Source organism: Ovis canadensis, chromosome X (genome assembly GCF_042477335.2).
Source record: "Ovis canadensis isolate MfBH-ARS-UI-01 breed Bighorn chromosome X, ARS-UI_OviCan_v2, whole genome shotgun sequence".
Lineage (NCBI taxonomy): Eukaryota > Metazoa > Chordata > Mammalia > Artiodactyla > Bovidae > Ovis > Ovis canadensis.
The window spans coordinates 58,967,969-58,992,743 of record NC_091727.1 but is presented as its reverse complement, the minus strand read 5'-3'; the positions used below and the strand labels follow the sequence as shown (position 1 = coordinate 58,992,743).

The following is a 24,775-nucleotide window of genomic DNA, read 5'->3' as shown; positions in this document are numbered from 1 at the left end:
GTACAAAAAAGATCTTCACGACCCAGATAATCATGATGGTGTGATCACTCATCTCGAGCCAGACGTCCTGGAATGTGAAGTCAGGTGGGCCTTAGAAAGCATCATTACAAACAAAGCTAGTGGAGGTAATGGAATTCCAGTTGAGCTGTTTCAAATCCTGAAGGATGATGCTGTGAAAGTGCTGCACTCAATATGCCAGCACATTTGGAAAACTCAGCAGTGGCCACAGGACTGGAAAAGGTCAGTTTTCATTCCAATCCCAAAGAAAGGCAATGCCAAAGAATGCTCAAACTACCGCACAGTTGCACTCATCTCACATGCTAGTAAAGTAATGCTGAAAATTCTCCAAGCCAGGCTTCAGCAATACGTGAATTGTGAACTTCCAGATGTTCAAGCTGGCTTTAGAAAAGGCAGAGGAACCAGAGATCAAATTGCCAACATCCGCTGGATCATGGAAAAAGCAAGAGAGTTCCAGAAAAACATCTATTTCTGCTTTATTGACTATGCCAAAGCCTTTGACTGTGTGGATCACAAGAAACTGTGGAAAATTCTTCAAGAGATGGGAATACCAGACCACCTGACCTGCCTCTTGAGAAACCTGTATGCAGGTCAGGAAGCAACAGTTAGAACTGGACATGGAACAACAGACTGGTTCCAAATAGGAAAAGGAGTACGTCAAGGCTGTATATTGTCACCCTGCTTCTTTAACTTCTATGCAGAGTACATCATGAGAAACACTGGACTGGAAGAAACACAAGCTGGAATCAAGATTGCCAGGAGAAATATCAATAACCTCAGATATGCAGATGACACCACCCTTATGGCAGAAAGTGAAGAGGAACTAAAAAGCCTCTTGATGAAAGTGAAAGAGGAGAGTGAAAAAGTTGGCTTAAAACTCAACATTCAGAAAATGAAGATCATGGCATCTGGTTCCATCACTTCATGGGAAATAGATGGGAAGCAGTGGAAACAGTGTCAGACTTTATTTTTGGGGGCTCCAAAATCACTGCAGATGGTGATTGCAGCCATGAAATTAAAAGACGCTTACTCCTTGGAAGAAAAGTTATGACCAACCTAGGTAGCATATTGAAAAGCAGAGACATTACTTTGCCGACTGAAGTCCGTCTAGTCAAGGCTATGGTTTTTCCAGTGGTCATGTATGGATGTGAGAGTTGGACTGTGAAGAAAGTTGACTGCTGAAGAATTGATGCTTTTGAACTGTGGTGTTGGAGAAGACTCTTGAGAGTCCCTTGGACTGCAAGGAGATCCAACCAGTCCATTCTGAAGGAGCTCAACCCTGGGATTTCTTTGGAAGGAATGATGCTAAAGCTGAAACTCCAGTACTTTGGCCACCTCATGCGAAGAGTTGACTCATTAGAAAAGACTTTGATGCTGGGAGGGATTGGAGGCAGGAGGAGAAGGGGACGACCGAGGATGAGATGGCTGGATGGCATCACTGACTCGATGAACGTGAATCTGAGTGAACTCTGGGAGTTGGTGATGGACAGGGAGGCCTGGTGTGCTGCGATTAATGGGGTCACAAAGAGTTGGACACGACTGAGCAACTGAACTGAACTGAACTGACACATTTCAAACAAGAGGGAGGGAAATAGATGAATAATCCAAAAGAAGGCAAGAAGAAAGGAACATGGAACATGGTGGATGGGTAGAAAGCACATAGGCAACCACTTGCAAATAATCTGCTGTGTTTCCTCCAGTTCAAGGGAGGGGCCTGGGAATCAGGCAGCTGCTTTCAGACCACAACTACCACCATCCTAGGTAGAAGCTGGGATGAGGTTCAGTAAGAATGCTGCAAAACTTTCCCATGATTTTGAAAATGACTTTTTCTTGATTGGACACTTGTTCTGTTGCTATAAACCTGTGACTTTTCCAGAAGTGCTGACAGTTGGTTCTGACAATTTGGCTTGCTTGCTTTTTTCTTTTCAAATTTAGTTTTAGGTTTTTGTTGAGGAACATAAGCTTGGAGCTTCCTAGTCTGCCACGTTGCTAATGTCACTCGCCTTGTGTATTATAAGTGTGTTTCTTAACACACTTAGGAAGCAATGCAATTGGGATCTTTTTACATAATCTTACATTGTCTGAGTTTTAATTGAGATGCTTAGATCACTTAGTTAATGTTATTATCGATATGTTTAAGTTTTAGTATTTCATCTAGCTATCTGATTATTTTTTTGAGGGAGATGCTTTCATTTTTTATTTTGTATCATGTATTATTTTACAATGAAATGTATTACTTTTGTAATTGAAAAAATACATAGGAAAACAGTAACAACAGCAAATATTTGGCCTGGATTCTTAGGGCTAGAAATTCATGTTGGGTTCAAGTTTTTGTTGATCACAACTTATTTTTTGGTTCATATGCAAAAACCATTTCTTGAATGCCTCCTGGTTAGCTGGCACTGCCCTTGGCACTTCCATAGGCTTTTCATCCTCATCCTCACAACAGCCCTGTGAGGTAGGAATTGATCCCGCTTTATAGATAGGAGATTATTGCTTGAAATGCTTCTATTTGCCACATGTTTTCATGGGCTAGAGGTTCTTACCAGCTGGTAAGCCATTGGTCAAGAACTCTCACTGGTTCCTAGAGGTTGCTCTAAGATTCAAATAATCAAACTACTAGAATTTTCCCCTGACAGGAGTGATGGGTTAGGTATCAGGATAAGAGTGGAGGAGAGTCTGTGGTCTCTTTGTAGCACCATTTGAGTTTGCTCTGGTCACTCATGCATGGTGGGGGGAGGGGATGGGGGAGAGGAAGGAAAGTGGTTATAAGTCTTCTTGCTTCTTCAGGATGAGCTTCATCACCAGTGCTGTAACCTGGAGCCTGATCTCCTCCACCGTCATGCTTGGGTCCCAAGCTCCTATCACCTTTCCATCTGGGGCCACTAGGTACTTCCAGAAGTTCCAGCTGGGCTCCTTGCCAGAAGTCTCCATCAAGTACTTGAAGGCAGGGTGGACACCAGTGCTGGCAACTGCAATCTTGCTAAACATGGGGAAAGTGACACTGTAGGTGAGGCGGGGCAAAGCTCTAAATCTTGCTGCTGTCGGGCTCCTGCTGGCCACACTGGTTGCAGGGGAAGGCAAGCACATTGAAGTGCTGGGGCCTCAGGTCCTGCTGTGCTGGTCTATGAAGCCACATTTGCTAGCTGCATTCACCACCTGGGACACCTAGCCGTCGTACTTCTTCAGCAACACCAACTTGCCCCGAATGTTGACGGCCTTGAGGTTACTGGTGTCCTGCTGCTGCTGCATGCCAGCCATGGATGCCAGGAGCAACCAGTGCCACCACCATGACTCGCTCTAGAGCAGGTGGCATGGTGAGGCAGCTATCTGATTCTGTTTGTCCCCTTCCCTCTTGTCATTTTTCCTTTTTTATTGCTTTATTTTGAATTAGGTTTTTAAAAATGATTTCACTTCATCTCTTTTTTTGGCTTACTAACTCTAACTCTTGGTTTTATTCACTGATTGCTTTATGGTTTATAGTGCACATTATTTTTTGGCTGTGCCAGATCTTCGTTGCTGCATGTGGGCTCTCCCTCCTTGCGGGTGATCGGGGGCTACTCTAGTTGCATTGCGTGGAGGGTGAGTCTTGTCCATGTGGCTGGAAGCAGAACTGCTGTCCTTCAATTGTATAAAATTTACTGTTTCAGTGTTCTTTTTCTCACTTCTTGAGATGAAGACTTAGTTCATTAATTATTATAACTTTTTGCCTTGATATGTTTATAGAAAAGAAAGAAAGTGAAGTCGCTCAGTCATGTCCAACTCTTTGTGACCCCATGGACTGTAGCCTGCCAGACTCCTCCATCCATGGGATTTTCCAGGCAAGAATACTGGAGTGGGTTGCCATTTCCTTCTCTAAGGGATCTTCCCGACCCAGGGTCGAACCTGGGTCTCCTGCATTGTGGACAGACTGTCTGAGCCACCAGGGAAGCCCTGTTATGTTTATAATCCTAGATAATAAAAGACAGAGAAACATGGATTGTGAAAACCCCATGTAAATAGATTACTTTTGACACTGTTGAATTCTTTAAATAAAAAGTAACACATTTGTGAAACACTTACAGTTTTTTTGGTGCTATCATAGACTCAATCTTGAAAAAAGTTTCCTTAACAACTGGACAAAATGTATATAAATATGGATATCTCTGTATTTTGAAAACTTATCGTACCTTTAAAAACTTGTACGCTCTTTCTGTGTGGAAAGGAGATAGAAGAGAGAGCAATTTGTAAGTTACAAAAGAAATATGGACGGCAGAAGAAAGCAATGAGAAGAGGGAACAGAAAATTAGAAAAAAGTAGCACATGGATGAGGTTTATAGAAATGGCATATAACCCTTATGGTTTCTATATCTTCAGTTATAGTTTCCATAGAATGCGACGCATGACTGGTCATGGTCCATGTGCATTCACCAGCCACCCCAATGAGCTGACCACTGCCTGTGTTAGCTACTCTATAAAATGGTAAAATAAAATAAAATTTTAAAACACCAGTATGTAAATACACTATAGAAGAAAACTTAATTGAGAATATAGCTTTCTGTATTTTTAAGAATGAACAATGTCTAAAATCAGGATTCCAAGGGATCTTCCTTTCTTTTCTTCTATTTCTGTGTAAGATTCCTGTCCTATTCTCTGAGCCCCTCTAAAATCTTTTTCTTTCCATATTAGAACCTAACAAATTCTTAGGTTTGGTGTGTGCTAGCAGTTGCAGTCACTAAAGTGCTTTTCTCTTTCTCCTTCCCTCAGTTAATAGGTTTCCCGTGCCCAGTTGGAGATGGGGCAGGTTGGGGAGGACCTTTCCTCCTTCCAAAAGGACGCTGTACTGAAAGCAGCAGACTTTGTGTCTATTTCGTAACACTGCTGCCTTTTCCTCAGCTCTTGTCCCTGTCTCTAGCTTTCAGCTGACCCTTTCTTTTTGTCATGTACGAATAGGGGTATGAGTTTCAGTGAAGGTAAAATATGTGTTTTCACATAAAATTTGTTTTTTAATCTATCCTGCAGACAAAAATACTTTAATAATTATTATAAACTGTGTACTATTCTAATGTCATAAAAACAATGTATATGAGACTTCAGGAATTACCAAAAAGTTTCAAGATACATTCTCACTTGCTCTCTGCATGAGACTGTGGAATATGGTGTTATAGTTGTGATGGAGCTGCTGCTGAGGGAGGTATGCATTTTGCCCTTGCCCAAGGTCATATAGTATATAAGTGGTATCTTTTAGCTAGGTCTTGTTTTTACAGCCCCACTCTTTCTACTACTATATTCCTTCTAACGTGCTGAAAAGCAATTTTGTTTGTTTGAAGAAAAAGATAGTACTTTCAGTCCTCCTAATGAATTTAATCATGTGTAAGCTTTTTAAAAAATGGAAATGTATTGGGAATTCCCCAGTGGCCCAGTGGTTAGGACTGTGAGCTTCCACTGCAGGGGGTCATGGGTTCAGTCTCTGTTTGGGGAGCTAAGATCCCACATGCTGCATGGCAGGGCCAAAAAAAAAAAAAAAAAAACCCCCGAGGAAATGTATTCCTATAATTGGAAAGAATGAGCCATGTTAGTAGGGCCAACTCTTTAGAGAGCTGTTAATTATTTTAGACCATCCTGTTCCCTAGTTTTATCTCTTTGCACCCTGCCATGGTGAGATTAATGCCTCCTGGTTACTAAAGGAGTTTCCATCATCACAGGGTGGGCAAGGACGAAATGTCTCAAGTTCAGGGGATTTCTTACTTTCTTAGTGGTTCTGGCATGAGGTTTGATAGATAGCACTTTAACGAAGCTGACTTTCTCTAGGAATCCCCCACCACCAAATTTCAGCTATTTGTGGTAGCTCTTTGTTTTAACCTAGAATCAAAAAATGAAGAGATTGGTTATTTTGTTGCCCAAGCAGAGACTGAAAATTGCCTGCTTTGACTGCTACAGTGTAATTCATCCATATCTCCATCTCTATCTTTGGCATGTTTTGAGGACTCCCATCATGGAACCGCACAGGGCTGCTTCTCCATTGTCACAGGATACAGAAATACTGGAAACTTCAGATTGTGCTGTTGTAGTCAGTGGAGTAATTTTATTTATAAGAAAACAAGTTAATTTTGTGCTTTTGGAGAATGAAGAGAGTTTATAATAACTATAGTCCAAAGCTTGGGCTTCCCCGGTGGCTCAGTGGTAAAGAAGCCACCTGCCAATGCAGGAGATGTGGGTTCGATCCCTGAGTTGGGACGATCCCCTGGAGAAACAAATGGCAACCCACTCTAGTATTCTTTTTTTTTTTCCACCCCAGTATTCTTGCCTGGGAAATCCCATGGGCAGAGGTACCTTGTGGGCTACAGTCCATGGGATTGCAAAATAGTTGGACATGACTTAGGAACTAAACAACAACAATAGTCCAAAGCTTTCATCTTTTCTGATGTTAAAACTCAGAGGAAAACTCCAAATGAAATTGTTTTGTAGGAGATAGAACTGGGAACCACCCAAGAGAGTTAGACATATGCAGCAGGCTACTTTTACTAAATATATTGAAATAAATGACAAGAAAATGTATTAAGTGTATATGTATTACCTGACTACATCTAAGCCCTAAATCTCTTAGCAAAGAGATCTGAGCATTCAGGGAAAGTGAGTGCTGAATACAAGTTGGCATGTATGTGGTGGTATGTGTTCTGAGGTCTTTTTTAAAAAGGTTTTTTTTTTTTTTTTTTTTTGCTTTTCCCGGTTTTATTAGGATATAATTGACAAAGAACATTGTATTAGTTTTAGATGTACAACGTGATGATTGGACATATGTATATATTGTGATATATATTGGGCTTCCCAGGTGGCACTTGTGGTAAAGAACCTGCTTGCCAATGCAGGAGATGTAAGAGATGCAGGTTCGATCACTGGGTTGGGAAGATGCTCTGGAGAAGGAAATGGCAACCCACTCCAGTGTCCTTGCCTAGAGAATCCCATGGACAGAGAAGCCTAGTGGACTAAAGTCCATGGGGTTGCAAAGAGTTGGACATGATGGAAGTGACTTAGCATGTGTATATGCACATGCCCTGAACAGTAGAACAGAACAGTAGAATATACTGTGACATGATCATCATGGTAAGTCTAGTCACCATCCATGACCAGACAAATATGCTACAATATTGTTGACTATATTCCTGATGTGTACATTATATATATGGGAGTTATTTATCTTATAGCTGGAAGTTTGTGCTTCTTAATCCTCTTCACTTATTTCATCAGCACCCCCAACCCTTTCTCTCTGGCAGCCTCCAGTTTGTTCTGAGATCTTTTTGAAAGAAGGATGTTTGTGCTCAGACGTGTCCAACTCTTTGCAACCCCATGGACTATAGCCCGCCAGGCTCCTCTGTCCGTGGGATTTCCCAGGCAAGAGTACTGGAGTGGGTTGCCATTTCCTTCTCCAGGGCATCTTCCCCATCCAAGGATCAAACCTGCATCTCCTGCATTGGCAGGCAGATTTCTTTACCACTGAGCCACCTAGGAAGCCCCTGAAGGAAGGACTGTACTTCCAAAACAGACACATAACTCCTGATTTGGGGGGAATGCAATCACTTAAGGGGCTGGCTTATCAAATTCCAACTTAAAAACAAAATAGGTTTTCCACAAATTCTACTTTAAGAAAGTGTTATGGGAAAAGTGGGGGAGGGGATGAGGATTCCTCTTTAACTTTTTTTGGAATGCTGTGATATTTCTTAATTTCCCTATGGTATCCTTCTAACATCCCCTCCCCCACTTTTCCTCCAACACTTTCCTAAAGTAGAATTTGGGAGACCTGGGTTTGATCCCTGGGTCGGGAAACCCACTCCAGATTCTTGCCTGGAGAATTCCATGAACAGAGGAGCCTTGTGGGCCATCGTCCATGGGGTCATAAAGAGTTGGACCAGACGGAGCAGCTAACACCTTTCACACCTATCCTGTTTTTAAGTTGGAATTTTATAATCCAGCCCCTTAGGTGACAACATTCCTCCCAAATCACAAGTTATATGTCTATTTTGGAAGTACAGTGTTTAAAACTGCGGTGATCACTTCTTAATTTCCCTGAAGGCATAGCATCAAAAAATGATATTTGTACTTTCAAAGCATTATTAGATGATAAAATTAAAGATAAAAGAATAATTCACACTCCAGAGCTCAGTAATGTCCTCACAATAGTGCTTTATGTATGATAGATGTTGTCACTCTCCAATGTCAAAGGGGGCCTCTTTGATGGGAAGTCAGCATTTTCTGGGAGTCTCTTTCATGCCATCTTAATCTTGGGACAAGGAGCACACTCAGAATCTAGTCAGAAGCCTGCTCCTAACTCCCATCTCAGGCTTTGACCTAATTTTCTACAGCTGCAACCGTAGTATGTTGGATAAGACTCTGGACACAAAGCCTCTTGTTGCTCTGAATTTCCATGGTTCCAAGAGCGCAGATGAAATAACAACATAAGCTAAATTTTGTGGGAATATGTTGCTTGACTGTGTTTAGCCTGCATGTGTGTGTGTGTGCACATGAACACGTGTATCTGAGTATCCTAGGAAGAATATAATTATAGTAGATGCATTCTGAGCAATGAAGAGCAGTAACTGGGAACAGTACGGCTGGCTGTCTCTATGCTAACCTTCATTAACTGAGTGTATGCATATATTTCCTCATTTTGGTAATTTGTATTTTAAAGTAGAAATAATTTTATGTACATGATCATGCATTTGTGACCATCAGTTACTTGTGACCACAGTGATTATTGGCTATTATTTCCTCTCTGGAATCATAAGAGTGGTGGAGGAGGCGGGTAGAGGAGACACAGGGAGAGAGATAACTCATTTTAAGCTTTTTCTGGAAAAAACAGGTGATTACATCGATGATTTTTGTATTTACTTCCCCTCCCCCTCACCCCAAACACCTTTATCAGTGATGCCTTTCTGCATTGACCTTGTTTTTTTTTTTTTAATAGTTTTATTTGTTGGTTTATTTATTGGCTGTGCTGGGTCTTTATTGCTGCCCAAGGGCCTTTCTCTAGTTGTGGCAAGCAGGGGCTACTCTCTAGTTGTGGTGCTTGGGCTTCTCACTGTGGTGGCTTCTCTTGCTGCAGAGCGTGGGCTCTAGGGCACAACCTCAGTAGTTGTGGCACTGGGCCTAAGTTGCTCCTCTGCATGCGGAATCTTCCCAGACTGGGGATCGAACCCATGTTTCCTGCATTGACAGGTGGATTCTTTATCATTGAGCCACCAGGGAAGCACCCCCAAAATGATACGTATAAATTTATTTACAAAACAGAAACAGACTCACAGACATAGAAAATAAACTTATGGTTACCAAAGGGGAAGGGAGGGAGAGGAGGGATAGGTTAAGATGGAGGAGCCTGGTAGGCTATAGTCCATGGGGTCACAAAGAGTCGGACATGACTGAGTGACTTCACTAATAGGGAACTACAGGGCTTCCCAGGTGGCTCTAGTGGTAAAGAACCTGCCTGTGAATGCAGGAGACATAAGAGACACAGGTTCAATCCCTGGGTTGGGAAGATCCCCTGGAAGAGGAAATGGCAACCTACTCCAGTATTCTTGCTGGAGAATCCCATGGACGGAGGAGCGTGGTGGGTTACAGTCCATAAGGTTGCAAAGACGCGGAAACAACTGAAGTGACTTAGCACGCACACGCACAGGGAACTACAGTCAATATCTTGTAATAACCTGTAATGGAAAATAACCTGAAAAAATACATAACTGAATCACTTTGCTGTACACGTGAGACTAACTCAATTTTGCAAATCATCAATACTTCGACTTTTTAAAATGCTGCTTTGGGTTTGAATGCCCCATCATAGATTTGTTTTCCTCAAGAAACCTTAGGCTTTTTCAGTTTAAACTTCCCGTATTTCCCAATGCAAGACGTCTTAAAGGCTAGCAGAGCTTTCCTCACAGAGAGTTATGGGCACTGAATGTTCAAAAGCAATGATAACATATTTGAAACTCTCTTCCCTATGGTTTCAGCAAGTGTCTCTGCCATCTGTCTACTTGCTTTTTCTGTCATTCTTGAAATTCTGACACCATGCTCATAGTCAAAGCCACTCTTCTGGCTATTCGAATTTGCTTCCTGCTTTTCTCATTCCCTTTCTGTTCCTTATGCTGGTATCAAACTCACCTAGTTATTCACAGTAATTCTCTCAGTGAGAATAAATAAGAAGTTTTGATTCTCGAGGTATATGACCCAATTTTTCTGCTTGTTCTGACATATTTCTCCTTGTCCTTGGTACTCTGTACTTAGACCCAGAGAAGTAACACTTTCTTCTACATTTGTAAAAGGCTCTACTTTTTCCCTCAGATATTTCATCACAGTTGGCTATTTTAACTGATAACATGTAGCATGCACGACAATGCATTTGTTTTCTTTAGTCCTTGAAAATAATTTTCAGCTTTTTTTATTGTTATAGTTATTCCCAGATATTTTTCAGAAATACAGGGCAGAAACTTGCTACTCTTTTAAGTCCATAGTAATTTAAAAAATTCAAAACTTTCTTTTTACCACCTAGAAAATTCTAACACATCCAACAAAGTTTGTGAAATGGCCAGGGAATAGTCTGTGATTCCCTGAATCACAAGGATGATTCAGAAAGAGTATCTGTTTTTTTTTTTTTAAGAAAGAAATTTATTTTTCTTTATTTGGCTGCTCCTGGTATTAGTTGCAGCACATGGGATTTTTAGTTGCTGCATGTGGAATCTAGTTCCCTGACCAGGGATCGAACCCAGGCCCCCCACATTGGGAGCTCTGAATCTCAACCACTGGACCACCAGGGAAGCGCCAGGTATCTGTTTCTTAGCAATGTAATAAAACATAAAAACTTGCAACTGAACAGACTTGTGAGATACTTTCTTAATTGTGAGATGACATTTAAATTATATTGATTGTTACTTTTTGCATTCAAATTCTCTGAAAAATTAATAATTCAAGTGTGATATGAAAAGTGATTGTTGTTGTTTAGTTGCTAAGTCTTGTCTGACTCTTTGCGACCCCATAGACTGTATGTAGCCCACCAGTCTCCTCTGTCCATGGGATTTCCCAGGCAAGAAGGTTGGAGTGGGTTGACATTTCCTGGTACAAAGGGTACCATTTTATTAATTAGATTAGTGGGCTGCCAGAGCCCAGTATCCCTTACTACACCAAACACAAGACTTTTCTGTAGAATTCTACCAGACCAGGACAGGCCTTTCCTGAGCAATAGTGATAAAGTTGTCTAAATATGTGTAATGAGTGTTAGTACAGTTGCAACATTTTTTTCTACATTTTAAGGCTGGCCTTTAGAACATTTAGATTTCATAGAATATATTAAAATAGTTTAATGTAATACTCTATGGAGTAAATATCTACTCCTCTCCCGCTCCATTTTTGACACTATAGGGAGATTTTTTTGCAAATGATGCAAATTTTATTTAGATAAGCATCAAATGGTGGTACTCATGAAGACTATTTTTTTAGTTCCTTATATTACATATATCCTGTGATAAATTCTAAGTAACTTACCTGACTTTCTTATTGATTTAGCTACAGACAATCATACAAAGCACTATTTGAAAGGACTCTTCCACCTAGCAACTTGGATTTTCCTGCCTCCACCTTTCCCGCATTTTTTAAAATTGGAGGTACAGTTGCTTTACAGTATTGTGTTAGTTTCTGCTGTACAGCAAATGGAGATATTTTGAATTCAAAAGTCTCAGAGTGGTCTTTCTTTTTACTCAGAACATTGTATGTTTTTATGTTATGTTTTATGTTATGTGTTTTATTTATGTTTTATGTTATGTTTTTATGTTGTGTGAAAACTATGGAAAAAATCAATTTCTCTTGTCATCACCATAGGTTTTTCTTATCACATGTGGTTTCCCCAGTTACTAACTCACATAGCAGAATGTAAACCACTCAAGCACTGGAGTCAAGAGAACTGCTTTAAGTTTCAGCTTACTAACAAGGTGGTGCTCAAAACACAGCCATGGGCAAAGGGCCGATGAAGTCCATTCTTTGAAGTTGGTGTATGATGTATTCATTTGAGCTTAATTCTCCTGTTGACTTCTCCCCAATTCACTGCATCACAAAAAATTCTAGCTACAGCTAAAAATGAAAAAAGAAATCCAGAGGCTGTGATACTTTCCTTATAATTTCCAGAGTTTTAATATGTAGAGTGTATTATATATTTGTGTGTGTACGTGTGTGTGTGTATACACATATATGGATTTTCTATTATATCTATTCCATATGATACATCTACATATGTGACAAACATACATAGAAAACATGTTCATATAACAAAACAGTGCTGTAAAGAATTTAGTAATTTTAGTACAATCACTACTTTGGCCATATCCATATACTAAATGAATACTGTTATCTAATATTATTTTTCTTTTTTAAAAAAATTATTTATTTTAATTGGAGGCTAATTACTTTACAATATTGTAGCGTTTTTGCCATACATGGACATGAATCAGCCATGAGTGTACATGTGTTCCCCATCCTGTACCCCCTCCCACCTCCTCTCCATCCCATCCCTCAGGGTCATCCCAGTGCACCAGCCCCAAGCATCCTGTATCATGCATCGAACCTGGACTGGTGATCTGTTTCACATATGATAATATACATGATTCAATGTTATTCTCTCAAATCATCCCACCCTCGCCTTCTTCCACAGAGTCCAAAAGTCTGTTCTTGACATCTGTCTCTTTTGCTGTCTCACATATAGGGTTATCGTTACCATCTTTCTAAATTCCATATATATGCATTAGTATACTGTATTGGTGTTTTTCCTTCTGACTTACTTCACGCTGTATAATAGGTTCCAGTTTCATCTACCTCATTAGAACTGACTCAAATGCATTCTTTTTAATAGCTGAGTAATATTCCATTGTGTATATGTACCACAGCTTTCTTATCCATTCATCTGCTGATGGACATCTAGGTTGCTTCCATGTCCTGACTATTGTAAACAGTGCTGTGATGAACATTGGGGTACATGTGTCTCTTTCAATTCTGGTTTCCTCAGTGTGTATGCCCAGCAGTGGGAATGCTGGGTCATATGGCAGTTCTATTTCCAGTTTTTTAAGGAATCTCCACACTGTTCTCCATAGTGGCTGTACTAATTTGCATTCCCACCAACAGTGTAAGAGGGTTCCCTTTGCTCCACACCCTCTCCATCGTTTACTGTTTGTCAACTTTTGGATAGCAGCCATTTTGACTGGCTTGAGATGGTACTTCATTGTGGTTTTGATTTGCATTTCTCTGATAATGAGTGATGTTGAGCATCTTTTCATGTGTTTGTTAGCCATCTGTATGTCTTTTTTGGAGAAATGTCTGTTTAGTTCTTTGGCCCATTTTTTGATTGGGTTATTTATTTTTCTGGAATTGAGCTGCAGGAACTGGTTGTATATTTTTGAGATTAATTCTTTGCCAGTTGCTTCATTTGCTATTATTTTCTCCCATTCTGAAGGCTGTCTTTTCACCGTGCTTATAGTTTCCTTTGTTGTGCAAAAGCTTTTAAGCTTAATTAGGTCCCATTTGTTTATTTTGCGTTTATTTCCATTACTCTGGGAGGTGGGTCATAGAGGATCCTGCTGTGATTTATGTTAGAGAGTGTTTTGGCTATGTTTTCCTCTAGGAGTTTTATAGTTTCTGGTCTTACATTTAGATCTTTAATCCATGTTGAGTTTATTTTTGTGTATGGTGTTAGAAAGTGTTCTAGTTTCATTCTTTTACACGTGGTTGACCAGTTTTCCCAGCACCACTTGTTAAAGAGATTGTCTTTACTCCATTGTATATTCTTTCCTCCTTTGTCAAAGATAAGGTGTCCATAGGTGCGTGGATTTATCTCTGGGCTTTCTGTTTTGTTCCATTGATCTATATTTCTGTCTTTGTGCCAGTACCATACTGTCTTGATGACTGTAGCTTTGTAGTAGAGCCTGAAGTCAAGCAGGTTGATTCCTCCAGTTCCATTCTTCTTTCTCAAGATTGCTTTGGCTATTTGAGGTTTTCTGTATTTCCATACAAACTGTGAAATGATCTGTTCTAGTTCTCTGAAAAATACCATTGGTAGCTTGATAGGGATTGCATTGAATCTATAAATTCTTTTGGGTAGTATACTCATTCTCACTATATTGATTCTTCCGATCCATGAACATAGTATATTTCTCCATCTATTTGTGTCATCTTTGATTTCTTTCATTAGTCTTTTATAGTTTTCTACATATAGGTCTTTTGTTTCTTTAGGTAGATTTATTCCTAAGTATTTTATTATTTTCGTTGCAATGGTGAAAGGAATTGTTTCCTTAATTTTTCTTTCTGTTCTCTCATTGTTAGTGTATATGAATGCAAGGGATTTCTGTGTGTTAATTTTATATCCTGCAACTTTACTATATTCATTGATTAGCTCTAGCAATTTTCTGGTGGAGTCTTTAGGGTTTTCCATGTAGAGGATCATGTCATCTGCAAACACTGAGAGTTTTGCTTCTTTTCCAATCTGGATTCCTTTTATTTCTTTTTCTGCTCTGATTGCTGTGGCTAAAACTTCCAAAACTATGTTGAATAGTAGTGGTAAGAGTGGGCACCCTTGTCTTGCTCCTGGCTTTAGGGGAAATGCTTTCAGTTTTTCACCATTGAGGATAATGTTTGCTGTGGGTTTATCATATATGGCTTTTATTATATTGAGGGTTCCTTCTATGCATGCTTTCTGGAGGATTATTTTTTTAATCATAAATGGATGTTGAATTTTTCAAAGGCTTTCTCTGCATCTATTGAGATAATCATATGGTTTTTATCTTTCAATTTGTTAATATGGTGTATCACATTGATTGACTTGTGAATGTTGAAGAATCGTTGCATCCCTGGGATAAAGTGTACTTGGTCATGATGTATGATCTTTTTATTATGTTGTTGCATTCTGTTTGCTAGAATTCTGTTAAGGATTTTTGCATCTATGTTCATCAGTGATATTGGCCTGTAGTTTTCTTTTTTCGTGGCATCTTTGTCAGGTTTTGGTATTAGGGTGATGGTGGCCTCATAAATGAGTTTGGAAGTTTACCTTCCTCTGAAATTTTCTGAAGGGTTTGAGTAGGATAGGTGTTAGCTCTTCTCTAAATTTTTGGTAGAATTCAGCTGTGAAGCCATCTGGTTCTGAGCTTTTGTTTGCTGGAAGATTTCTGATTACAGTTTCGATTTCCGTGCTTGTGATGGGTCTGCTAAGGTTTTCTATTTCTTTCTGGTTCAGTTTTGGAAAGTTATACTTTTCTAAGAATTTGTCTATTTCTTCCAAGTTGTCCATTTTATTGGCATATAATTGCTGATAGTTGTCTCTTATGATCCTTTGTATTTCTGTGTTGTCTGTTGTGATTTCTCCATTTTCATTTCTAATTTTGTTGATTTGATTCTTCTCCCTTTTTTTCTTGATGAGTCTGGCTAATGGTTTGTCTATTTTATTTGTCTTCTCAAAGAACCATCTTTTACCTTTGTTGATTTTTGCTATGGTCTCCTTTGTTTCTTTTTTTTTTAAATTTAAATTTATCTATTTTAATTGGAGGCTAATTACTTTACAATATTGTATTGGTTCTGCCACACATCAACATGAATCCACCACAGGCATACACGTGTTCCCCATCTTGAACCCCCCTCCCAACCTCCCTCCCAGGATGCTTGGGGCTGGTGCACTGGGATGATCCTTTGTTTCTTTTTAGTTTATTTCTGCCCTGATTTTTATGACTTCTTTCCTTCTATTAACCCTGGGGTTCTTCATTTCTTCTTTTTGGAATTGCTTTAGGTGTAGAGTTAGGCTATTTATATGATTTCTCTCCCGTTTCTTGAGGTAAGCTTGTATTGCTATGAACCTTCCCCTTAGCACTGATTTTACTGAATCCCATAGCTTTGGGGTTGTTATGTTTTCATTTTCATTCATTTTTTGTGCATATTTTGATTTCTTTTTTGATTTCTTCTGTGATTTGTTGGTTATTCAGCAGTGTGTTGTTTAGCCTCCATATGTTTGTATTTTTAATAGTTTTTTTTCCTGTAGTTGACATCTAATCTTACTGCATTGTGATCAGAAAAGACGCTTGGAATTATTTCAATTTTTTGAATTTACCAAGGCTAGATTTATGGCCCAGGATGTGGTCTATCCTGGAGAAGGTTCTGTGTGCACTTGAGAAAAAGGTAAAATTCATTGTTTAGGGGTGAAATGTCCTATAGCTATCAATTAGGTCTAACTGGTCTATTATATCATTTAAAGTTTGTGTTTCCTGGCTAATTTTCTGTTTAGTTGACCTATCCATAGATGTGAGTGGGGTATTAATGTCTCCCACTCTTGTTGTGTTACTGTTAATTTCCCCTGTCATACTTGTTAGCATTTGCCTTACATATTGCGGTGCTCCTATGTTGGGTGAATGCTGCTGCTGCTGCTAAGTCACTTCAGTCATGTCCAACTCTGTGTGACCCCATAGATGGCAGCCCACCAGGCTCCCCCATCCCTGGGATTCTCCAGGCAAGAACACTGGAGTGGGTTGCCATTTCCTTCTCCAATGCAAGAAAGTGAAAAGTGAAAGGGAAGTCGCTCAGTCATGTCCAACTCTTCACGACCCCATGGACTGTGGCCTACCAGGCTCCTCTGTCCATGGGATTTTCCAGGCAAGAGTACTGGAATGGGGTGCCATTGCCTTCTCCGATGTTGGGTGAATATATATTTATAATTGTTTTATCTTCTTCCTGGATTGATCCTTTGATCATTATGTAGTGTCCTTCTTTGTCTCTTTTCACAGCCTTTATTTCAAAGTCTATTTTATCTGATATGAGTATTGCTACTCCTGCTTTCTTTTGGTCTCCATTTGTGTGAAATATCTTTTCTAAGCCCTTCACTTTCAGTCTGTATGTGTCCCTTGTTTTGAGGTGGGTCTCTTGTAGACAGCATATATATGGGTCTTGTTTTTGTATCCATTCAGCCAGTCTTTGTCTTTTGGTTGGGGCATTCAATCCATTTACATTTAAGGTAATTATTGATAAGTATGATCCTGTTGCTATTTACTTTGTTGTTTTGGGTTCGAGTTTATAAACCTTTTCTGTGTTTCCTGTGTAGAGAAGATCCTTCAGCATTTGTTGAAGAGCTGGTTTGGTGGTGCTGAATTCTCTCAGCTTTTGCTTGTCTGTAAAGCTTTTGATTTCTCCTTCATATTTGAATGAGATCCTTGCTGGGTACAGTCATCTGGGATGTAGGTTTCTCTCTTTCATCACTTTAAATATCTCCTGCCATTCCCTCCTGGCCTGAAGAGTTGCTATTGAAAGATCAGCTGTTATCCTTATGGGAATCCCCTTATGTGTTATTTGTTGTTTTTCCCTTGCTACTTTTAATATTTGTTCTTTGTGTTTGATCTTTGTTAATTTGATTAATATGTGTCTTGGGGTGTTTCGCCTTGGGTTTATCCTGTTTGGGACTCTCTGAGTTTCTTGGACTTGGGTGGCTATTTCCTTTCCCATTTTAGGGAAGTTTTCAACTATTATCTCCTCAAGTATTTTCTCATGGCCTTTCTTTTTGTCTTCTTCTTCTGGGACTCCTATAATTCGAATGTTGGAGCATTTGACATTGTCCCAGAGGTCTCTGAGGTTGTCCTCATTTCTTTTAAATCTTTTTTTTTCTTCTCTGCTTCATTTATTTCTACCATTCTATCTTCTGCCTCACTTATCCTATCTTCTGCCTCAGTTATTCTACTGTTGGTTCCTTCCAGAGTGTTTTTTTTAATCTCATTTATTGCATGATTCATTATCTATTGACTCTTTTTTATTTCTTCTAGGTACTTGTTAAACATTTCTTGCATCTTCTCAATCCTTGTCTCCAGACTATTTATCTGTAACTCCATTTTCATTTCAAGATTTTGGATCATTTTTATTATCATTATTCTGAATTTTTTTTCAGGTAGACTCCCTATCTCTTCCTCTTTTGTTTGGTTTGGTGGGCATTTATCATGTTCCTTTATTTCTCTGCCTTTTCATCTTGTTTAGATTACTGTGTTTGGGGCGGCCTTTCTGTATGCTGGTAGTTTGTCTTGCTTCACTGCTTAGACTGGTTCATGTGTGGTAGACAAGTATAGGCTTGATGTCCATGTCAGAAGTGGAACCCTACTGGGGCATAAACTGTTGCAGAAGTGTATCATTTCTTATGACAGGAATAAACCAGTTTTCTGTGCCTTATGGTAAACAAACTCAGCTGAATTAAATAGCTCCTGTGAAAAGTGAAAGTGAAGTTGCTCAGTCATGTCCAACTCTTTGCAATCCTGTGGACTGTAACCTGCAAGACTCCTCCATCCATGGGATTTTCCAGGCAAGAATACTGGAGTGGGTTGCCATTTCCTTCTCCAGGGGATCTTCCTGACCCAAGGATTGAACATATTTCTCCCACATTGCAGGCAGACTCTTTACCATCTGAGCCATCAGGGAATCTTAAATCTTTTTGTAAAAGCAAGCAGAAGTGTTTCTGAAGAGAATGATTAGGCCACCCCAGTCAACTCAGCCCCCTGCCATAGCCTGATCTGGTGTAACTGCTGCTTAGTTGCTTCAGTCATTTCTGACTCTGTGCAACCCTATGGACTGCCGCTTGCCAGGCTCCTCTGTCCATGGGATTCTCTAGGCAAGAGTACTAGAGTGGGTTGCCATGGCCTCCTTCAGGGGATCTTCCTGACCCAAGGATCAAACCTGAGTCACCTGCATTGCAGGCAGATTCTTTACCCCTGAGCCACCTGGGAAGCCCCATCTGGGGTAACCAGATTCTGCTAATAGGTTTATTGCAACCTCAGCAACAATGTTTTGTTGCCTTGGGACAAGGTTACCACAGCTTTCTGAGATGACAAGACAGGTCAGGGGTCCTGCAGGCAAGAGCCAAGAGAGCCTAATGTTCCCCCATCTGTGCCAATCCCTGGGTCTAAGGTGTTTTTTTCCCTATCAGCCCAGGTTTTCAGTCTCATTTTGTGGTCATGTGATGGATGTGCCCAGTCTCCAAAAGCACTCCCATCTTCTAAGCTCCCCATGTGTTTCTCATACCTTTTGTCTACACTCATCCTAAGTTGGCTCAGTGGTTTCTTCTTTGTATACCTTGTGCTCTTCTAGACTGTCTCCCACCCCTAGATGTGTGCACCCCTCCAGGACCAACTTAGAAGTCGTCACTTCATACCTATGATTATCATTAACCTGGAGGAAAGAGAAACACCAAGTTAGTGATGCCAGCCCCCCATCTCTTCTCACCTAGTTGCCAAGTCCTGGCTTTGTGCAGGTCAGAGTGGAAGGGAAGAGGCAGAGTGAAAAAGACTACTTGGGTGATTTGGGTCTCTTACAGTCAGTTTGGGCCTCTTCTCTTACCCCTCAACTTCATAATTAAAACATTTTCTCCAAATGGGAGATTCTTTCATGAAGAAGCCTTCGTGTACTGCAATCTCCAGGTCTTGTTCTGGGGCCCAGTCCTGAACTGTAGCAGTAGGAGCCCACAGTCCTTACCTGGGTAGCATGGTGCTTACCATCTTGTTGATTTATTGATGCAAATCCCGAAAGGGTCCTATTCCTTAGGCGTCCACTGCATGGGTCACAAACAGAACTGTGAGTCTAAAACGATCTGCTGCCATACTGTTGTTCCCATGGAGGCTGATGATCCAGTCACCTTGATGCCAGGCTACATATGTCCAGGGCAAGCTCCACCGTCTGCAGCTCTGCCTATTGAGTGTGAGTCCCTTCTCCATGCAGTTTTTCTTCTTTAATTCTGAAATAATAAATTGACATGAACTTGCAAAAAAAAAAAAAAAGATACAAAGGGTTTCCTGCAAAGAAAAATGTACAAAGGGGCTTTCTCATAACTATAGTACAATATCAAATGAGGAAATTGGGACTTCCTTGGTGTTTCAGTGGTTGAGAATCCACCTTCCAATGCAGAGGGCACAGGTTTGATCTCTGGTCAGGGAACTAAGATCCCACATACTGCACGGCAACTAAGCTTTATCACAACTTGATATCTTGGCTAATTCCAGTTTCAGGTATTATGAATAAAACTGTTAAGACTGTTTTGTTATACAGATTTTGGGGTGAACATAAGTTTTCATTTCTTTGGGATAAATACTGAGGAATGCAACAGTGGGTCATATACTAGTTGCTTGTTTAAGAAACTGCCAAACTCAAATTATTTTCCAAAGTAGCTTTGCCATTTAAAACTCTCTCTAGCAATGTGTAGGTGATCTCTGCATCCTCTCCAGTATTTAGTGTTGACACAGTTTTTCATTTTAGCCATTTTGATAGTTGCATAAGGATATCTGACTATAGTTTTCATTTATTTCCCTGATGGTTAATGATGCCTAATATCATTATTTGCCATGTGTATATCCTCTCTGGTAAAATGTCTCTTCATGACTTCTGCCCATTTTCTAATTAGATTTTTTGGTTTTCACTGTTGAATTTTGAGAGTTCTTTACATATTTTAGATATAAGTCTTTTGTCGGGTATACATTTTGCAATTATTTTCTCCCAGTCTGTAGCTTGTCTTTTCATTATCTTAACAGAGTTCCTCCCAGAGCAAAAACTTTTCATTTTGCTGACACCCGGTTAGTCATATTTCCCTTTTATGGATTGTTTTTGGCATCATGTATAAGAATTCTTTGTCTAGCCTGATATCTGAAGATTTTCTCTTATATTTTCTTTTCAAAGTTTTTAAAGTTGTACATTTTATATTTAAGTCTGTGATCCATTTTGAGTTAATTTTGTGTGAGATGTGAGGTTCCAGATTCCAGGTTTTTTTTCCCTTCGATGTCCATTTGCTCTAGCACCATTTGTTGAATAGCCTGTCCTTCTCCCATTGGCTTGCTTTCACTCCCTTGACAAAAATTAGTTGGGTGTCTTTGTGTGGGTCTATGTCAGACTCTCCATTCTTTTCCTTTGATCCGTATGCCTCTGCAGACACCACACTGTCTTAATTCCTATAGCTCTATAGTAAACCTTAATACCATGTGGAATAGTTCCTCCTTTTTTTTTTCCAAGATTGTTTAAGCCTTTGCTTTTCCATATAAATCTTAGAAAATCTTTGTATATATCTATGACATCTTCATAGTAATTGCATTAACTTATAGATCTGTTTGGTAAGAACTGACATTTCTTACCCCATTGAGTCTTCCAATCCATAACACAAGAAATCTCTTCAGTTATTTAGAGCTCCTCTGGTTTCCATCATCAGTATTTTGTAATTTTTAGCATACATGTTTGTTAACTATATACCTAAGTATTTCATTTTCTTTGGAGCAATTATAAATGGCATTGTGTTTTTATCTATATTAATATAAATAGAATACAGAAATGCCATTTGTGTGTGCATGTGTGTGTATTTCAATAAAACTTATTTACCAAAAGAGACAGTGGCCTGTATTTGATCATGGGCCATAGGCTTCCTTGGTGGCTCAGTGGTTAAGAATCCACCTACAATGCAGGAGACCCGGGTTCGATCCCTGGGTCGGGAAGATCCCCTGGAGAAGGAAATGGTAACCCACTCCAGTATTCTTGCTTGGAAAATTCCATGGACAGAGGAGCCTGGTGGGCTATAATCCACTGGGTCACAAAGAGTCAGACTAACACTCTTAAGATATATTCAAGTTCCTTCTCAAAGGCAGATTTCCATTATTACTAAACAAACAAACCAAAAAAATACAATCAGTTGTCATTTACACTTAAAAAGCTTTCTAATGTTTAATTCTCACTAGTAATATTATGGTTATTTTTAGGCCACAGGCACGTATCTCCATGGCTAAGCCACATACATTTTGAATTTCTTCTTTTGAATCCCTTTTATATATTAATATCTCCTAATCAAGTGAGAAAATCTCTTTGATTTATTTTCCTTGGATGAAATATTTAGACAGATCATGCATGCCCAGAAATGTAAGTAGCTTCTCTGTCTTTGTTACTGTGATATAGTGATTTATAATAAAAAATATGTATTTGATCTTTACCCCTCTTTCTGGCACAGAGCTCCCAAAACTCCTGTAATTTCTTAAATGATAAGAGCACAGGAGAATCTTTTCTTCTAATATTTGGTCTTTCACCCTGTTTCCTGATACTGAGCTCCTAAATCCTTTGGAATTTCTAATGAGGCGACTCTACATAGGCTCCTGGATGGGGGCTGGTCACCAATAAGACTAAGCAGTGATTGAAACTTGGAATTTTCAGCCCTACTTCCTCACCCTCCAGAAAGGGCCGAGGGCTGGAAGTGGAGTTAATAATTGATTGTGCCTACATGAGGAAGCCTCCATAAAGTCCCAATAGCATGGAGTTCCAGGAACTTCTGCGTGGGTGAACTGTCCACATGTCAGGAGGTGATGTACCCCAACTCCATGGGGATGAAACGCCTGTGCTCAGGACTCTCTCAGATCTCACCCTGTGTGTCTCTTCAGCTGACTGTTCATCTGTATCTTTTATCATATCCTTTAATAAACTGATAAATGTGAATGTTTCCCTGAGTTCTGTGAGCTTTTTTTCAGTGAATCCAAGGGAGAAGAGGTCATGGGACTCTCCAGTGTGTAGCTGAGTCAGACAGAAGTTGTGGGTAACCTGGGGACCTACTACTTTCGATTGGCATCCAAAGTTGTGGGAGGAGTCTCATGGGACTGAGCCCTTAACCTGACAGATCCCATGTAATCTCCAGGGAGATAAGTGTGTCAGAGCTGAGTAGTAGGACATGCAACTGGTGTCACGGGGAATTGCTTGGTAGGGGACAAATCTCCACACATTTAATGACCAGAATTATCAGAAGTGGGAATTCCCTGACAGTCCACTGGTTAGGACTCTGTGCTTTCACTGCTGAGGGTCCAGTTTCAATCCTTGGTCTGAGAATTAAGATCCTGCAAGCCGTGTGGGGTCTCGAAGAGTCGGACACGACTGAGAGACTTCACTTTCACGCACTGGAGAAGGAAATGGCAACCCACTCCAGTGTTCTTGCCTGGAGAATCCCAGGGACGGGGGAGCCTGGTGGGCTGCCGTCTGTGGGGTCGCACAGAGTCGGACACGACTGAAGCCACTTAGCAGCAACAGTAACAGTAACTGGTGTTTTTGGCACAGCCAAAAAAAAAAAAATCAGAAGTGGTGTTGTATGTGAAAGTAAAGGAGAAAGGTAGGAGGGGAACTGAGATTTTTCTTAATGCAGTTGCACATAGCAAGTTTGTTTCCAAGCCTTTTCCATGGATAATCTTCATGTCGCAACATTCGCCTTCTTTCTCGTGCAGGCTGCCTGTTGCCTGCTTCTTTGGCTAGGGAGAAAAGGGTTTCTTGGATCTTTTCTTGTCTGCACTACTTCGTGTTTGAAGTTGCTGGTTTTTCCAGTACCTCGTCTTGGATCTATCATGCAGAAATAAAACCCAGGGAACTAACTGCCATGTCATTCCCTCCTTGAGTCTCTAGCCAGTCTGCTGTCTTTTCTCCACCTTTCAGAGTCTTCTAGAGTCTTGTTTATATACAATATCTAGGTTTTTAAGTGTACTTAGAGGTAGAAATAGGGAAAAGTATGTCTACTCCATCATCTCCAGAAACCAGAAATCTGGCTGTTAGAGTTTGTCAAATGGGGTTTTGGTGGGTTTTTTTTTTTTCATCAATTTGATCATCTGATTTTTCTTGGTATAGTGGCTGACATTGGCTGATTTTTGTATATTGAACCAGCCTTTCATACCTGGACTATATTTCACTTATTTGTGGTGTATAATTTGTATGTTGAACCAGCCTTTCATACCTGGGATACATTTCACTTGGTTGTGGTGTATAACTCTTTATAAACCTTGGTAATGTTTTGATTTGTTTTTGTTTTAATGTTTTTGATTTGCTAACGTTTTGTTGAATTTCTGTGGATAAGTTCAAGAGAGATAACAATGTGTAATTTTCTCCTTTTTTTCCTGGTTTTGATAGCAAAGTAAAATTGACCTTATAAAATGAGTTGGGAAGTGTTTTCTTACCTGGAAGAGAGTCTATAAAATTGGTGCTAATTTCTCTTTAAATGTCTGGTAGAATTCTTCAGTGAAAACATCTGGGCCTAGAGAGTTCCTTTTTGGGGGCTAAATATCAATAAAAAATTCGATCTCTTTGATGGCTATAGGACTATTTAGATGAGTTTGGTAGTTTGTGGTTTTGCAGTATTCAGTCTATTTCCTCTGGGTTGTTGAATTTATGAGCCTAAAGTCATTCATAGTTTTATTATATCTTATAATCCTTTTAACTGTTGCAGTATCTGTAGAGCTATCCTATTTTTTATTCCTGATACTGGTGATGTGTATCTTCTCTTTTTTTTTTTATCTTTCTCAATCTTTCTAGAGGTTTTTCAATTTTATTGATCTTTTCAAAGATCTAAGTTTCTGTTTCATTGACTTTTACAGTTTTTCTGTTTTCAATTTTCTTGATTTTAACAAATATCTATTTATTTATTTTCTTGGCTGTATTGGGTCTTAATTGTGGCACACAGGTTCTCTAGTTGTGTCACACAGGCATGGGTTCAGTTACCCTGCAGCATGTGGGATCTTGGTTCCCTGACCAGGGTTCAAACCTGCATCCCCTGCATTATAATGTGGATTCTTAACTGCCAGACCACCAGGGAAGTCCCAGATTTTTGCTCTTATTTTTATTATTTCCTTCCTGCTGCTTGCTTTGGATCTATTTTGCTCTTCTTTTTCTAGTTTCTTGGGGTAGGAAGTTTGATTATTGATTTGAGAACTTTCCTCCTTTTTAATGTAAGCATCTAGTGCTGTGGATATCCCTC

The 24,775-nt window shown here is 39.8% G+C and overlaps 1 pseudogene; it reads right to left on the bottom strand.

Annotated features, from left to right (window-relative positions):
* Window positions 1–2,784: 2,784 nt before the first annotated feature.
* LOC138930730 (glutathione peroxidase 7-like) overlaps window positions 2,785–24,775 on the bottom strand; it is a 72,631-nt pseudogene continuing 50,640 nt past the window's right edge.